Source organism: Chaetodon auriga, chromosome 5 (assembly GCF_051107435.1).
Source record: "Chaetodon auriga isolate fChaAug3 chromosome 5, fChaAug3.hap1, whole genome shotgun sequence".
In the NCBI taxonomy this organism is placed as follows: domain Eukaryota; kingdom Metazoa; phylum Chordata; class Actinopteri; order Chaetodontiformes; family Chaetodontidae; genus Chaetodon; species Chaetodon auriga.
The window spans coordinates 29,909,739-29,926,973 of NC_135078.1; positions in this window are offsets into that span (position 1 = coordinate 29,909,739).

Consider the following 17,235-nt stretch of genomic DNA (forward strand, 5'->3'; position numbering starts at 1 on the left):
AGCTTCAGGGAGGAAGGGAGACCAGTCTCCTCCCCTCTGGTCCGTCATGGTGGAGGCCGATGTCATTTTGGCCCGAGGAGAAGGAGGAGGAGAAGGCACAGGTGAGTCCGTTGCAGTTGCCATCTCTGCGGTCGCGCGCGTCCCGGTGCTGATGTTGCGCGTAGCCGCTGGTGGAGGGGCGGGGAGGAGGGTCTCCGCTGGGGGGGCTCTGGAACGAGTCTGTGAGCTGGTCTGCGAGGAGGATGTAGACGAGGAGGTCTCCATGGAGAAGTTGGAGGAGAGGAAATTCTCCGCATCCTGCAGTGTCTCCTGTCTGAGTCTGCGGCCGAGATTTCTTCGAGCCCAGACTGTAGCAACTTGGAAAGGACCCCGCCAGTCGGGGTCAGGAAAGTCTGCCAGTTTCTGGATCTCTTTTTCAACAGAATCCTCATAGTGTTGCCGTAATATTAAAATAGCAGAGAATTCCCAGTTTTTTGCATTTCCCTCTAACAGCGTTTGAGTGGTGCTGTTAGGGGATGCAGGTTTAATAAAGTTCGCCAGATTCTGGGTTGTTTTTCGGATTATGGGGGGTGGCTCAGTCCCCGACACATTTCTGTAGTGATGGGCAGATTTAATGATTTTATGCAGGATACGGACCTTGGCTGTGAAGTCCGGGTCCTGTGACTGGACCGTGTTGCGTGGCGGGGCATCACGGCGGCCGCTGGCTCTAAGGGGGGGCTGCTGTGGTCGCTGTGGTCGGTAATTGTTGCCGTTGTAGCCGCGGGTGGCAGGCTGGCGGTGCTGGGCGTAGGGCTGGGTCGGAGCCGGTGCGCGGCGATCTCCGGGTCCGCTGCGGTAAGCGGGGCGAGTCGAGTGGTCAGCCTGTGGCCGGGAATAGCCCCTAGTGACGGAGGCGTATGATGGTCTCACCGGTGGATGCTGTCGTTCATGGCCGGGATAGTACGAAGCGCCTCTCGGTGAACGATTGGAGCTCCGTGGCTGCTCCTCCCGTCTCTGCAGGCGGCCCCTGTGGTAGCTTACCCGGGTCCAGCTGCCGTCATCATACCGGTCATACATCTCGTAGCCGGCGAAGTGTGTGTCACGTTAAAAATGTGTTGAAAAAATCACTGATATGTGATGGAAAAGATAAAATCCACACTCGTGAAGTGACAACAAGACTCACTTTTCTTACGTTGACACTCGAGATTTATTAAATAATTCGTGAAAAAAATCACTAACAAAGCGACGTTTCGGTCCTGTATGGACCTTCTTCAGGCTTACTTTCTTAAAAGGAAAATAACAATAAAGAAAATTTGAGTGTCAGCGCTCTACTTCCTACACTTGCGTCTCCGTTTGTGATCAGCAGTGATTCATTCAAACTGAGCGTTCAAATTTCAAATGTTGCCGCCGAGTTGACGTAACTTGCGTCAAGCGGAAGGAAACGGAAGTTAGAGCGCCAACCTCTGGTGACCTTAAGAATTACAACAATAAGTATTAAATGTCCAAAATGGAGAACAGCGTCGTAACGCGACACACATTTTCGTAAGTATTGAAAAAAACAACCGTTAAAACATCAATTACATAGATCCAGACAGTACAGTATTTAAGGCAGATTCAAGCCAGTGGGGATTTAAATCCAAAATGAGACGATTTAAAGAGGTAAGTATCAGTTCCGTACAATGACATCATCACAAAACAGATACGTAGAACAGAACAATGGAGTAATCCTCCTCAACAACGATGTCCCAGGATTCAATTCAAACAGGTAAGTAAATGTACATTTCCTCACATCATGTCTTTCCATTCAAATGAATAGTATACAATGTTCCTAAATCATCCAGAACGGTAAGTATTGTCCATTATTTCAAGCATATACACATACATCTTTTTTACTCTTAACTTATATACATATATACATATATACATGTGGCAGTATACATTTCTGTGTGTTATACATTGGCAATATAGACCAAAACATATGTATGTTGATACATTTACATATGAGTCTTTGCTCCATACATATATTATGCAAGCTTGTGGATATACTGTAAAATGATTACATTTTCATGCGAGGAGGAAAAGGAGGAGGGGTAGGACAAAACTCGAAGGGGGGCTGGAGGCACCGGCTGGTTAGGAAAGACATTTTTAGGCCGTGTCGTCCCCGGAGGGGACGGCACGGCCCATGCACACTCCATCCAGCCCCCCCACCCAAAAAGGTGAGTAGTCCCCACCCCTCACATATTTCCATAATTTTTTAAAAAAAATTAATTTTTAATTTTCTTTCTTTTTTCCTTTTTTACAGGATGCCGTAGGCCATGGATGGGATCCCCGTCCGGAAGAGGAACACGTCGAAGGATGAGGTGAGTAAAAAATATTTATTTCCAATTTAAAATTAATTTTCTTATTTTAATAATTGATTAGGGTTAAATTTGGATAGGGTTAAAAAATGAAAGGGTTAAAGATGGTTGGGGTTAGGGCCTTCTTCCTAGGGGTTAAGGTAAGGGAAAGTGGCAGGGTAGGGGTTAAAATAAGAAATTTACGGTTGGGGTTAGGGCCTTCCTCCTAGGGGTTAAGGTAAGGGTAAGTGGCTGGGTAAGGGTTAAAATAAGGGACTTATGGTTGGGGTTAGGGCCTTCTTCCTAGGGGTTAAGGTAAGGGTAAGTGGCTGGGTGAGGGTTAAAATAAGGGGCTCACGGTTGGGGTTAGGGCCGGATTTAACTAAAAAGAAAGGGAGAATTTGGTTAGGATTAGGCACGAAAATACATTCGCTCATTAAGGCCCCTTGGATAGCTGGTTCCCAATTTATTAATCCAATCCCTTTCTGCTCTCCTCCTTTGTGCTGTGGACCAATGAGGGTTACTTTCCAGAACGAGGGCTGTGACTGCATCCCACCCATGGAGGACAAAGTGCTTTACTACATGCCGGTAAGTATTTTTCTTTCTAATGATATTGTGTTTATGACACGTGAACCGTACATGTAAAGGGAGTTTAGTTTCTCCCACATATTTTAATCCACACAATTTACATGTAATTAAGTACACACAATTCTTGGAATAAACAGTGCCCTGTTTGGCCGTTATGAACACCATCTTGTTATGTACATCATTCACCCATTTTTGTTGTTTAAAATAGGTCCTGTGAGGCCCAGCTGCTCGTTGTGGCCCTGAGCTGACCTTTGACCTTACCAGGTAATCCCTAAGATTTTTATTTCTCCTAAAGGCAGCAATGATCCTAATGTCATCATAATTTGGTACTATATGGGTCTGAAAATTGTTTTTTATTTTCCTAACTAATTTAACTGTAGCCGGTGAATATGTAATTACAAAGGGTACAGCTGTAGAGACCTGAATTGGTTTAGTCTGCAGAAAAGACTTAAAACAAGTCCTTAAGAAGGTCCTAGAGTACCCTCTAGTGGACAAAGCTGCAAACAGCGTTTTGGTAGCCAATTTAAAATCATTAGGTTGTGTACAGATTCTATGAAAGCGCAGCAGTTGTGATTTGATTAGGCCTGCAAAGGTGTGTTTGGGGTGGTGGCTGCTTTTATGCAAAAGGGCATGCGTGTCCGTATCTTTAAAATACACTTTAATATCTAATCGATTATTAGAATTGAATTGTGGCCCTTTGAAAGTAGTTGTATCCAAAAAATCAACTGAATTTGAACTTGTGGTGGATTTTAATTTAATGGAGGGATTATGATTATTTAAAGTCTCTATAAATTTGGTAAACTCCTCCTGTGAATATGTCCATATGCCCCAAATATCGTCCAAATACCGGAAATAATAAAGTGGTTTCCTTTCACATTTCTCTAGGGCAGCCGTCTCCCAAGAGGCCATAAAGATATCGGCATATGCAGGTGCAAATTTCTTCCCCATTGCAGTGCCCTTAATCTGCAGAAAATATTTGCCATCAAATTCAAAATCATTACGAGTAAGATTAATTTCTAACAGTTCCAATAACTCTTTGTCTGGTCTTTTCTTATCGTAATGTTGGTTTAATGTGTTTTTTACAGCAAGGATACCCTCTTGAGTGTCTATATTCGTATATAGACTATCAACATCGATTGTAAAAAGTATGGATTCAAGTGGAATGGCCAGATTTTTAATTTTCTCAATGAAATCATAAGTGTCTTTTATATAACTCTTGTGTTTTTTTGCCAGGGGATTCAAATAGTAATCAATAAATTCAGCGGATCTGTATGTTTCGCTGCTACAGTCCGAGACGATAGGACGTCCCGGAGGGATGAGGAAAGGCTCGCTCCAGCTAGCAGGATCTTTATGGATTTTGGGAAGGAGGTAAAATCGTCTGGCTCTCGGCTCAGAGTCCCCGATCAAATAATTCCGCTGTTTAGATGTAATTAATTTTTTCTCGTGTATTTTGTGGAAGATTCTACTGATTAAGGTAAATGTTTCCATAAAGATAGGTTTATCCAATTTGGAGTAATATCTGTTATCATTGAGTTGTCTGTTTCCTTCCCAGAGGTATTGTTTTAAATCCATGACGACTACCACACTTCCTTTATCTGCTGGCTTGATAACAATGTTTTTATTCTCCATCAGTTCTTTTAGAGCCAGATTCTCTTCCAATGTTAAATTTGGTCTGTTTGGAATGACGGAGAAGGAGCTGTAAAAATAATCCAAATCTAATTTAATTAGATTATTTAAATAGGTGGGTATCCTAGCATCTGGAGGAGTCCAATTGGAATTTGGAGTAAAGGGTTGTTTTTGTAGATTTTCTTCTTCCCCATAATAGGCTAGAAGTTTTAGTCTCCTGTGGTAATGATATAAATCCAATCTAGTTTGTGATTTAATTTGGTGATTGCTGCCCTTAGTAGGTATGAAATTTAGGCCCCTATTCAACAAGGAAAGTTGGGGCTGGGTTAGTTTAGTTTCCTGAGCTAACACCATGACATTCTTGTGCCCCTCCTGAGAAATCAGGCTTCTGGGGACTTCTAGTTTACCTGCTGACCCCAATGTTCGAACATCTTGCAGGCTGTGGAGTGGGTCCAGTGGATCCCATCCGACTCAGTGCTGAAGTCTTTAACAGGTAATTTAGGGATGAAAGTACACGTTTTCATAATAAAATTGTTTAGTACCTGTATGTTCTCTTGTTCTCTGTGCGAGAGGCTGGGAGAACAGTTGATTAGTGGGACCCAGACCGTAGCCTCCGGGAACCTGATGTGAGCCATCTTCACAGCTTTCAGGAGCTGCTTGCAGGTCCCATCCCGAGGCTTCTGCTTCCTGCTGTTCAGTCCAAAGGCGAGTATGACCAGCTCCACTTCGGTGGTGCATACTGCCCTGTGCAGAAGAGCCTCTGCGTGGTGGAAAGAAGCCCCGGGATAACTGTCCACCTGCAAGTCAGAGATCTGGAACGGAGGGAATCTTGCCACATTAGAGTCACCAATGATTAAATATTTTTGTTTCACACACAGTCCCCATTCTGTGAGTTTTTTATTGGTGTTGATGTGTCTGGTGGGTTTGTATGTGGGTGTGTGAGGAGGAGAAGTTTGTGGTGTTAGTTCTTTTGTGGTCTCCACTGGATGTGTGGCAGTGGTGATTCCCTCTGGAGCTGGAGTGTGCTGGTGGATTTCACCTGGAACCAAAGAGGTGAGTGAAGAGGAGGATGACAATGTCTGTGGTCGGGGGGGGCCCATAGGTGTGAGCCTAGGCATCAGGAAATCAGAGCTGGCACCCGGCTTGGGTGTACAGGCTCTGAGTTCCTCCTCCAGCAGCTGCTGGAGTTCCTGGTCCTCCAGGAACTCGGTGGGGTTGGAGGGAGAGGAGGAGGGGGCTGGAGGGGCCGGTTTTGGCTCCCCGGTGTCCTCCTCATCTCTCGTGCTGCTTGTCTTGGGCTGCCGCTGGGGTTTGGGAGGCAGCAGCGCCCCCTGGGAGGATTGCCTCAGTCTGGAAGCTGTGAAAAAGGGATGGATAGGAAGGGGAGGGGGAGGAGAGGGGGTGGGTGAGGAAGGGGGAGGGGGTGAGGGGGTAGGGGTAGGGGGGATGGGGGAGGAGGTATGGGGGGGAGAGGAGAGGGGAAGGGAGGGGGAGGGAGAGAGAAGGGGGGGAGGAGGAGAGGGAGGAAGATGCTCCTCTGCAGCTTCAGGGAGGAAGGGAGACCAGTCTCCTCCCCTCTGGTCCGTCATGGTGGAGGCCGATGTCATTTTGGCCCGAGGAGAAGGAGGAGGAGAAGGCACAGGTGAGTCCGTTGCAGTTGCCATCTCTGCGGTCGCGCGCGTCCCGGTGCTGATGTTGCGCGTAGCCGCTGGTGGAGGGGCGGGGAGGAGGGTCTCCGCTGGGGGGGCTCTGGAACGAGTCTGTGAGCTGGTCTGCGAGGAGGATGTAGACGAGGAGGTCTCCATGGAGAAGTTGGAGGAGAGGAAATTCTCCGCATCCTGCAGTGTCTCCTGTCTGAGTCTGCGGCCGAGATTTCTTCGAGCCCAGACTGTAGCAACTTGGAAAGGACCCCGCCAGTCGGGGTCAGGAAAGTCTGCCAGTTTCTGGATCTCTTTTTCAACAGAATCCTCATAGTGTTGCCGTAATATTAAAATAGCAGAGAATTCCCAGTTTTTTGCATTTCCCTCTAACAGCGTTTGAGTGGTGCTGTTAGGGGATGCAGGTTTAATAAAGTTCGCCAGATTCTGGGTTGTTTTTCGGATTATGGGGGGTGGCTCAGTCCCCGACACATTTCTGTAGTGATGGGCAGATTTAATGATTTTATGCAGGATACGGACCTTGGCTGTGAAGTCCGGGTCCTGTGACTGGACCGTGTTGCGTGGCGGGGCATCACGGCGGCCGCTGGCTCTAAGGGGGGGCTGCTGTGGTCGCTGTGGTCGGTAATTGTTGCCGTTGTAGCCGCGGGTGGCAGGCTGGCGGTGCTGGGCGTAGGGCTGGGTCGGAGCCGGTGCGCGGCGATCTCCGGGTCCGCTGCGGTAAGCGGGGCGAGTCGAGTGGTCAGCCTGTGGCCGGGAATAGCCCCTAGTGACGGAGGCGTATGATGGTCTCACCGGTGGATGCTGTCGTTCATGGCCGGGATAGTACGAAGCGCCTCTCGGTGAACGATTGGAGCTCCGTGGCTGCTCCTCCCGTCTCTGCAGGCGGCCCCTGTGGTAGCTTACCCGGGTCCAGCTGCCGTCATCATACCGGTCATACATCTCGTAGCCGGCGAAGTGTGTGTCACGTTAAAAATGTGTTGAAAAAATCACTGATATGTGATGGAAAAGATAAAATCCACACTCGTGAAGTGACAACAAGACTCACTTTTCTTACGTTGACACTCGAGATTTATTAAATAATTCGTGAAAAAAATCACTAACAAAGCGACGTTTCGGTCCTGTATGGACCTTCTTCAGGCTTACTTTCTTAAAAGGAAAATAACAATAAAGAAAATTTGAGTGTCAGCGCTCTACTTCCTACACTTGCGTCTCCGTTTGTGATCAGCAGTGATTCATTCAAACTGAGCGTTCAAATTTCAAATGTTGCCGCCGAGTTGACGTAACTTGCGTCAAGCGGAAGGAAACGGAAGTTAGAGCGCCAACCTCTGGTGACCTTAAGAATTACAACAATAAGTATTAAATGTCCAAAATGGAGAACAGCGTCGTAACGCGACACACATTTTCGTAAGTATTGAAAAAAACAACCGTTAAAACATCAATTACATAGATCCAGACAGTACAGTATTTAAGGCAGATTCAAGCCAGTGGGGATTTAAATCCAAAATGAGACGATTTAAAGAGGTAAGTATCAGTTCCGTACAATGACATCATCACAAAACAGATACGTAGAACAGAACAATGGAGTAATCCTCCTCAACAACGATGTCCCAGGATTCAATTCAAACAGGTAAGTAAATGTACATTTCCTCACATCATGTCTTTCCATTCAAATGAATAGTATACAATGTTCCTAAATCATCCAGAACGGTAAGTATTGTCCATTATTTCAAGCATATACACATACATCTTTTTTACTCTTAACTTATATACATATATACATATATACATGTGGCAGTATACATTTCTGTGTGTTATACATTGGCAATATAGACCAAAACATATGTATGTTGATACATTTACATATGAGTCTTTGCTCCATACATATATTATGCAAGCTTGTGGATATACTGTAAAATGATTACATTTTCATGCGAGGAGGAAAAGGAGGAGGGGTAGGACAAAACTCGAAGGGGGGCTGGAGGCACCGGCTGGTTAGGAAAGACATTTTTAGGCCGTGTCGTCCCCGGAGGGGACGGCACGGCCCATGCACACTCCATCCAGCCCCCCCACCCAAAAAGGTGAGTAGTCCCCACCCCTCACATATTTCCATAATTTTTTAAAAAAAATTAATTTTTAATTTTCTTTCTTTTTTCCTTTTTTACAGGATGCCGTAGGCCATGGATGGGATCCCCGTCCGGAAGAGGAACACGTCGAAGGATGAGGTGAGTAAAAAATATTTATTTCCAATTTAAAATTAATTTTCTTATTTTAATAATTGATTAGGGTTAAATTTGGATAGGGTTAAAAAATGAAAGGGTTAAAGATGGTTGGGGTTAGGGCCTTCTTCCTAGGGGTTAAGGTAAGGGAAAGTGGCAGGGTAGGGGTTAAAATAAGAAATTTACGGTTGGGGTTAGGGCCTTCCTCCTAGGGGTTAAGGTAAGGGTAAGTGGCTGGGTAAGGGTTAAAATAAGGGACTTATGGTTGGGGTTAGGGCCTTCTTCCTAGGGGTTAAGGTAAGGGTAAGTGGCTGGGTGAGGGTTAAAATAAGGGGCTCACGGTTGGGGTTAGGGCCGGATTTAACTAAAAAGAAAGGGAGAATTTGGTTAGGATTAGGCACGAAAATACATTCGCTCATTAAGGCCCCTTGGATAGCTGGTTCCCAATTTATTAATCCAATCCCTTTCTGCTCTCCTCCTTTGTGCTGTGGACCAATGAGGGTTACTTTCCAGAACGAGGGCTGTGACTGCATCCCACCCATGGAGGACAAAGTGCTTTACTACATGCCGGTAAGTATTTTTCTTTCTAATGATATTGTGTTTATGACACGTGAACCGTACATGTAAAGGGAGTTTAGTTTCTCCCACATATTTTAATCCACACAATTTACATGTAATCAAGTACACACAATTCTTGGAATAAACAGTGCCCTGTTTGGCCGTTATGAACACCATCTTGTTATGTACATCATTCACCCATTTTTGTTGTTTAAAATAGGTCCTGTGAGGCCCAGCTGCTCGTTGTGGCCCTGAGCTGACCTTTGACCTTACCAGGTAATCCCTAAGATTTTTATTTCTCCTAAAGGCAGCAATGATCCTAATGTCATCATAATTTGGTACTATATGGGTCTGAAAATTGTTTTTTATTTTCCTAACTAATTTAACTGTAGCCGGTGAATATGTAATTACAAAGGGTACAGCTGTAGAGACCTGAATTGGTTTAGTCTGCAGAAAAGACTTAAAACAAGTCCTTAAGAAGGTCCTAGAGTACCCTCTAGTGGACAAAGCTGCAAACAGCGTTTTGGTAGCCAATTTAAAATCATTAGGTTGTGTACAGATTCTATGAAAGCGCAGCAGTTGTGATTTGATTAGGCCTGCAAAGGTGTGTTTGGGGTGGTGGCTGCTTTTATGCAAAAGGGCATGCGTGTCCGTATCTTTAAAATACACTTTAATATCTAATCGATTATTAGAATTGAATTGTGGCCCTTTGAAAGTAGTTGTATCCAAAAAATCAACTGAATTTGAACTTGTGGTGGATTTTAATTTAATGGAGGGATTATGATTATTTAAAGTCTCTATAAATTTGGTAAACTCCTCCTGTGAATATGTCCATATGCCCCAAATATCGTCCAAATACCGGAAATAATAAAGTGGTTTCCTTTCACATTTCTCTAGGGCAGCCGTCTCCCAAGAGGCCATAAAGATATCGGCATATGCAGGTGCAAATTTCTTCCCCATTGCAGTGCCCTTAATCTGCAGAAAATATTTGCCATCAAATTCAAAATCATTACGAGTAAGATTAATTTCTAACAGTTCCAATAACTCTTTGTCTGGTCTTTTCTTATCGTAATGTTGGTTTAATGTGTTTTTTACAGCAAGGATACCCTCTTGAGTGTCTATATTCGTATATAGACTATCAACATCGATTGTAAAAAGTATGGATTCAAGTGGAATGGCCAGATTTTTAATTTTCTCAATGAAATCATAAGTGTCTTTTATATAACTCTTGTGTTTTTTTGCCAGGGGATTCAAATAGTAATCAATAAATTCAGCGGATCTGTATGTTTCGCTGCTACAGTCCGAGACGATAGGACGTCCCGGAGGGATGAGGAAAGGCTCGCTCCAGCTAGCAGGATCTTTATGGATTTTGGGAAGGAGGTAAAATCGTCTGGCTCTCGGCTCAGAGTCCCCGATCAAATAATTCCGCTGTTTAGATGTAATTAATTTTTTCTCGTGTATTTTGTGGAAGATTCTACTGATTAAGGTAAATGTTTCCATAAAGATAGGTTTATCCAATTTGGAGTAATATCTGTTATCATTGAGTTGTCTGTTTCCTTCCCAGAGGTATTGTTTTAAATCCATGACGACTACCACACTTCCTTTATCTGCTGGCTTGATAACAATGTTTTTATTCTCCATCAGTTCTTTTAGAGCCAGATTCTCTTCCAATGTTAAATTTGGTCTGTTTGGAATGACGGAGAAGGAGCTGTAAAAATAATCCAAATCTAATTTAATTAGATTATTTAAATAGGTGGGTATCCTAGCATCTGGAGGAGTCCAATTGGAATTTGGAGTAAAGGGTTGTTTTTGTAGATTTTCTTCTTCCCCATAATAGGCTAGAAGTTTTAGTCTCCTGTGGTAATGATATAAATCCAATCTAGTTTGTGATTTAATTTGGTGATTGCTGCCCTTAGTAGGTATGAAATTTAGGCCCCTATTCAACAAGGAAAGTTGGGGCTGGGTTAGTTTAGTTTCCTGAGCTAACACCATGACATTCTTGTGCCCCTCCTGAGAAATCAGGCTTCTGGGGACTTCTAGTTTACCTGCTGACCCCAATGTTCGAACATCTTGCAGGCTGTGGAGTGGGTCCAGTGGATCCCATCCGACTCAGTGCTGAAGTCTTTAACAGGTAATTTAGGGATGAAAGTACACGTTTTCATAATAAAATTGTTTAGTACCTGTATGTTCTCTTGTTCTCTGTGCGAGAGGCTGGGAGAACAGTTGATTAGTGGGACCCAGACCGTAGCCTCCGGGAACCTGATGTGAGCCATCTTCACAGCTTTCAGGAGCTGCTTGCAGGTCCCATCCCGAGGCTTCTGCTTCCTGCTGTTCAGTCCAAAGGCGAGTATGACCAGCTCCACTTCGGTGGTGCATACTGCCCTGTGCAGAAGAGCCTCTGCGTGGTGGAAAGAAGCCCCGGGATAACTGTCCACCTGCAAGTCAGAGATCTGGAACGGAGGGAATCTTGCCACATTAGAGTCACCAATGATTAAATATTTTTGTTTCACACACAGTCCCCATTCTGTGAGTTTTTTATTGGTGTTGATGTGTCTGGTGGGTTTGTATGTGGGTGTGTGAGGAGGAGAAGTTTGTGGTGTTAGTTCTTTTGTGGTCTCCACTGGATGTGTGGCAGTGGTGATTCCCTCTGGAGCTGGAGTGTGCTGGTGGATTTCACCTGGAACCAAAGAGGTGAGTGAAGAGGAGGATGACAATGTCTGTGGTCGGGGGGGGCCCATAGGTGTGAGCCTAGGCATCAGGAAATCAGAGCTGGCACCCGGCTTGGGTGTACAGGCTCTGAGTTCCTCCTCCAGCAGCTGCTGGAGTTCCTGGTCCTCCAGGAACTCGGTGGGGTTGGAGGGAGAGGAGGAGGGGGCTGGAGGGGCCGGTTTTGGCTCCCCGGTGTCCTCCTCATCTCTCGTGCTGCTTGTCTTGGGCTGCCGCTGGGGTTTGGGAGGCAGCAGCGCCCCCTGGGAGGATTGCCTCAGTCTGGAAGCTGTGAAAAAGGGATGGATAGGAAGGGGAGGGGGAGGAGAGGGGGTGGGTGAGGAAGGGGGAGGGGGTGAGGGGGTAGGGGTAGGGGGGATGGGGGAGGAGGTATGGGGGGGAGAGGAGAGGGGAAGGGAGGGGGAGGGAGAGAGAAGGGGGGGAGGAGGAGAGGGAGGAAGATGCTCCTCTGCAGCTTCAGGGAGGAAGGGAGACCAGTCTCCTCCCCTCTGGTCCGTCATGGTGGAGGCCGATGTCATTTTGGCCCGAGGAGAAGGAGGAGGAGAAGGCACAGGTGAGTCCGTTGCAGTTGCCATCTCTGCGGTCGCGCGCGTCCCGGTGCTGATGTTGCGCGTAGCCGCTGGTGGAGGGGCGGGGAGGAGGGTCTCCGCTGGGGGGGCTCTGGAACGAGTCTGTGAGCTGGTCTGCGAGGAGGATGTAGACGAGGAGGTCTCCATGGAGAAGTTGGAGGAGAGGAAATTCTCCGCATCCTGCAGTGTCTCCTGTCTGAGTCTGCGGCCGAGATTTCTTCGAGCCCAGACTGTAGCAACTTGGAAAGGACCCCGCCAGTCGGGGTCAGGAAAGTCTGCCAGTTTCTGGATCTCTTTTTCAACAGAATCCTCATAGTGTTGCCGTAATATTAAAATAGCAGAGAATTCCCAGTTTTTTGCATTTCCCTCTAACAGCGTTTGAGTGGTGCTGTTAGGGGATGCAGGTTTAATAAAGTTCGCCAGATTCTGGGTTGTTTTTCGGATTATGGGGGGTGGCTCAGTCCCCGACACATTTCTGTAGTGATGGGCAGATTTAATGATTTTATGCAGGATACGGACCTTGGCTGTGAAGTCCGGGTCCTGTGACTGGACCGTGTTGCGTGGCGGGGCATCACGGCGGCCGCTGGCTCTAAGGGGGGGCTGCTGTGGTCGCTGTGGTCGGTAATTGTTGCCGTTGTAGCCGCGGGTGGCAGGCTGGCGGTGCTGGGCGTAGGGCTGGGTCGGAGCCGGTGCGCGGCGATCTCCGGGTCCGCTGCGGTAAGCGGGGCGAGTCGAGTGGTCAGCCTGTGGCCGGGAATAGCCCCTAGTGACGGAGGCGTATGATGGTCTCACCGGTGGATGCTGTCGTTCATGGCCGGGATAGTACGAAGCGCCTCTCGGTGAACGATTGGAGCTCCGTGGCTGCTCCTCCCGTCTCTGCAGGCGGCCCCTGTGGTAGCTTACCCGGGTCCAGCTGCCGTCATCATACCGGTCATACATCTCGTAGCCGGCGAAGTGTGTGTCACGTTAAAAATGTGTTGAAAAAATCACTGATATGTGATGGAAAAGATAAAATCCACACTCGTGAAGTGACAACAAGACTCACTTTTCTTACGTTGACACTCGAGATTTATTAAATAATTCGTGAAAAAAATCACTAACAAAGCGACGTTTCGGTCCTGTATGGACCTTCTTCAGGCTTACTTTCTTAAAAGGAAAATAACAATAAAGAAAATTTGAGTGTCAGCGCTCTACTTCCTACACTTGCGTCTCCGTTTGTGATCAGCAGTGATTCATTCAAACTGAGCGTTCAAATTTCAAATGTTGCCGCCGAGTTGACGTAACTTGCGTCAAGCGGAAGGAAACGGAAGTTAGAGCGCCAACCTCTGGTGACCTTAAGAATTACAACAATAAGTATTAAATGTCCAAAATGGAGAACAGCGTCGTAACGCGACACACATTTTCGTAAGTATTGAAAAAAACAACCGTTAAAACATCAATTACATAGATCCAGACAGTACAGTATTTAAGGCAGATTCAAGCCAGTGGGGATTTAAATCCAAAATGAGACGATTTAAAGAGGTAAGTATCAGTTCCGTACAATGACATCATCACAAAACAGATACGTAGAACAGAACAATGGAGTAATCCTCCTCAACAACGATGTCCCAGGATTCAATTCAAACAGGTAAGTAAATGTACATTTCCTCACATCATGTCTTTCCATTCAAATGAATAGTATACAATGTTCCTAAATCATCCAGAACGGTAAGTATTGTCCATTATTTCAAGCATATACACATACATCTTTTTTACTCTTAACTTATATACATATATACATATATACATGTGGCAGTATACATTTCTGTGTGTTATACATTGGCAATATAGACCAAAACATATGTATGTTGATACATTTACATATGAGTCTTTGCTCCATACATATATTATGCAAGCTTGTGGATATACTGTAAAATGATTACATTTTCATGCGAGGAGGAAAAGGAGGAGGGGTAGGACAAAACTCGAAGGGGGGCTGGAGGCACCGGCTGGTTAGGAAAGACATTTTTAGGCCGTGTCGTCCCCGGAGGGGACGGCACGGCCCATGCACACTCCATCCAGCCCCCCCACCCAAAAAGGTGAGTAGTCCCCACCCCTCACATATTTCCATAATTTTTTAAAAAAAATTAATTTTTAATTTTCTTTCTTTTTTCCTTTTTTACAGGATGCCGTAGGCCATGGATGGGATCCCCGTCCGGAAGAGGAACACGTCGAAGGATGAGGTGAGTAAAAAATATTTATTTCCAATTTAAAATTAATTTTCTTATTTTAATAATTGATTAGGGTTAAATTTGGATAGGGTTAAAAAATGAAAGGGTTAAAGATGGTTGGGGTTAGGGCCTTCTTCCTAGGGGTTAAGGTAAGGGAAAGTGGCAGGGTAGGGGTTAAAATAAGAAATTTACGGTTGGGGTTAGGGCCTTCCTCCTAGGGGTTAAGGTAAGGGTAAGTGGCTGGGTAAGGGTTAAAATAAGGGACTTATGGTTGGGGTTAGGGCCTTCTTCCTAGGGGTTAAGGTAAGGGTAAGTGGCTGGGTGAGGGTTAAAATAAGGGGCTCACGGTTGGGGTTAGGGCCGGATTTAACTAAAAAGAAAGGGAGAATTTGGTTAGGATTAGGCACGAAAATACATTCGCTCATTAAGGCCCCTTGGATAGCTGGTTCCCAATTTATTAATCCAATCCCTTTCTGCTCTCCTCCTTTGTGCTGTGGACCAATGAGGGTTACTTTCCAGAACGAGGGCTGTGACTGCATCCCACCCATGGAGGACAAAGTGCTTTACTACATGCCGGTAAGTATTTTTCTTTCTAATGATATTGTGTTTATGACACGTGAACCGTACATGTAAAGGGAGTTTAGTTTCTCCCACATATTTTAATCCACACAATTTACATGTAATCAAGTACACACAATTCTTGGAATAAACAGTGCCCTGTTTGGCCGTTATGAACACCATCTTGTTATGTACATCATTCACCCATTTTTGTTGTTTAAAATAGGTCCTGTGAGGCCCAGCTGCTCGTTGTGGCCCTGAGCTGACCTTTGACCTTACCAGGTAATCCCTAAGATTTTTATTTCTCCTAAAGGCAGCAATGATCCTAATGTCATCATAATTTGGTACTATATGGGTCTGAAAATTGTTTTTTATTTTCCTAACTAATTTAACTGTAGCCGGTGAATATGTAATTACAAAGGGTACAGCTGTAGAGACCTGAATTGGTTTAGTCTGCAGAAAAGACTTAAAACAAGTCCTTAAGAAGGTCCTAGAGTACCCTCTAGTGGACAAAGCTGCAAACAGCGTTTTGGTAGCCAATTTAAAATCATTAGGTTGTGTACAGATTCTATGAAAGCGCAGCAGTTGTGATTTGATTAGGCCTGCAAAGGTGTGTTTGGGGTGGTGGCTGCTTTTATGCAAAAGGGCATGCGTGTCCGTATCTTTAAAATACACTTTAATATCTAATCGATTATTAGAATTGAATTGTGGCCCTTTGAAAGTAGTTGTATCCAAAAAATCAACTGAATTTGAACTTGTGGTGGATTTTAATTTAATGGAGGGATTATGATTATTTAAAGTCTCTATAAATTTGGTAAACTCCTCCTGTGAATATGTCCATATGCCCCAAATATCGTCCAAATACCGGAAATAATAAAGTGGTTTCCTTTCACATTTCTCTAGGGCAGCCGTCTCCCAAGAGGCCATAAAGATATCGGCATATGCAGGTGCAAATTTCTTCCCCATTGCAGTGCCCTTAATCTGCAGAAAATATTTGCCATCAAATTCAAAATCATTACGAGTAAGATTAATTTCTAACAGTTCCAATAACTCTTTGTCTGGTCTTTTCTTATCGTAATGTTGGTTTAATGTGTTTTTTACAGCAAGGATACCCTCTTGAGTGTCTATATTCGTATATAGACTATCAACATCGATTGTAAAAAGTATGGATTCAAGTGGAATGGCCAGATTTTTAATTTTCTCAATGAAATCATAAGTGTCTTTTATATAACTCTTGTGTTTTTTTGCCAGGGGATTCAAATAGTAATCAATAAATTCAGCGGATCTGTATGTTTCGCTGCTACAGTCCGAGACGATAGGACGTCCCGGAGGGATGAGGAAAGGCTCGCTCCAGCTAGCAGGATCTTTATGGATTTTGGGAAGGAGGTAAAATCGTCTGGCTCTCGGCTCAGAGTCCCCGATCAAATAATTCCGCTGTTTAGATGTAATTAATTTTTTCTCGTGTATTTTGTGGAAGATTCTACTGATTAAGGTAAATGTTTCCATAAAGATAGGTTTATCCAATTTGGAGTAATATCTGTTATCATTGAGTTGTCTGTTTCCTTCCCAGAGGTATTGTTTTAAATCCATGACGACTACCACACTTCCTTTATCTGCTGGCTTGATAACAATGTTTTTATTCTCCATCAGTTCTTTTAGAGCCAGATTCTCTTCCAATGTTAAATTTGGTCTGTTTGGAATGACGGAGAAGGAGCTGTAAAAATAATCCAAATCTAATTTAATTAGATTATTTAAATAGGTGGGTATCCTAGCATCTGGAGGAGTCCAATTGGAATTTGGAGTAAAGGGTTGTTTTTGTAGATTTTCTTCTTCCCCATAATAGGCTAGAAGTTTTAGTCTCCTGTGGTAATGATATAAATCCAATCTAGTTTGTGATTTAATTTGGTGATTGCTGCCCTTAGTAGGTATGAAATTTAGGCCCCTATTCAACAAGGAAAGTTGGGGCTGGGTTAGTTTAGTTTCCTGAGCTAACACCATGACATTCTTGTGCCCCTCCTGAGAAATCAGGCTTCTGGGGACTTCTAGTTTACCTGCTGACCCCAATGTTCGAACATCTTGCAGGCTGTGGAGTGGGTCCAGTGGATCCCATCCGACTCAGTGCTGAAGTCTTTAACAGGTAATTTAGGGATGAAAGTACACGTTTTCATAATAAAATTGTTTAGTACCTGTATGTTCTCTTGTTCTCTGTG